The following is a 1023-nucleotide window of genomic DNA, read 5'->3' as shown; positions in this document are numbered from 1 at the left end:
TTATTCAGATCCTCCACTAACTCTGCTAACATGATATTTTTTTTAAGCACAGGCTTTCGTATGAAGATCTTCCTGCACTGAGGGCATTTGTAGATCCTCCTTTGACTATAGGTATCCCATGAGGCTTTAATGCAGTTCATACAGTAGCTGTGTCCACAGGGAATAGTCACTGGATTCTTCAGTAGATCCAAACAGATGGAACAGGAGACTTTTTCTTTTTCCATATCTAAGAAGAACAACATGAAAAGTATGATGATAAAATTACAGTTAAATTTACATTATGGATAAAATTTCTGCATTTGAAATCAATTTAGACAACGTTACTCTATGTTAGTATAGTAGATTATTAAATAGATATGTTGACTGAAAATTTCATGCATAGAGGCAAAAAAATATAGTAATTTAAAACCCAAATTTGTGACACACTGTTCCTTTAATGAGTTGATTTGTAATGATCAAACTAATGTATGTTCTCTTACTGAAACTTGGCTGTAGAAAGAGGATTTTGTGAGCATAAATGAGGCAACTCTCACTAATTATTTACATTTTCACGTACCCAGAAATTCTGGGCGAGGAGGAGGAGTAGCAGCAATCTTTCAGTCTGACTTCCTGATTAGTCCAAGCCAGTTAGTATGTACAATTCTTTTTTAAATTTAACCCTTAGTTTCCACCATTTAAAATTGTAAAGTGGCAAAACCTTTTTCACCACTTCCTTATTGTGAATGTTTAGATACATTTTCAGAGTTCCTATCTGGATCTTATTAAATAATTACCAAGTTATTATAGCGGAGGATTTCTTATCGACATTAAAGGCAATACCTTTAATGCAGCCTTTAATGCTATCTTAGATTATATTGGTTTATTTCAAAATGTGAATAGTCCCACACATTCTCATCTCATCTTCATACTCTAGACCTTGTGCTGACATATAACATTGAATGTGAAGAAATGACAGTATTTCCTCACAACTCTGTCCTATTTGACCACTTTTTAGTAACCTGCAAATTTAATCAGATGATGCAT

This window comes from Cyprinodon variegatus, unplaced genomic scaffold, assembly GCF_000732505.1.
Source record: "Cyprinodon variegatus isolate N-32 unplaced genomic scaffold, C_variegatus-1.0 Scaffold937, whole genome shotgun sequence".
NCBI lineage: Eukaryota > Metazoa > Chordata > Actinopteri > Cyprinodontiformes > Cyprinodontidae > Cyprinodon > Cyprinodon variegatus.
This window is presented reverse-complemented; position numbering follows the sequence as displayed.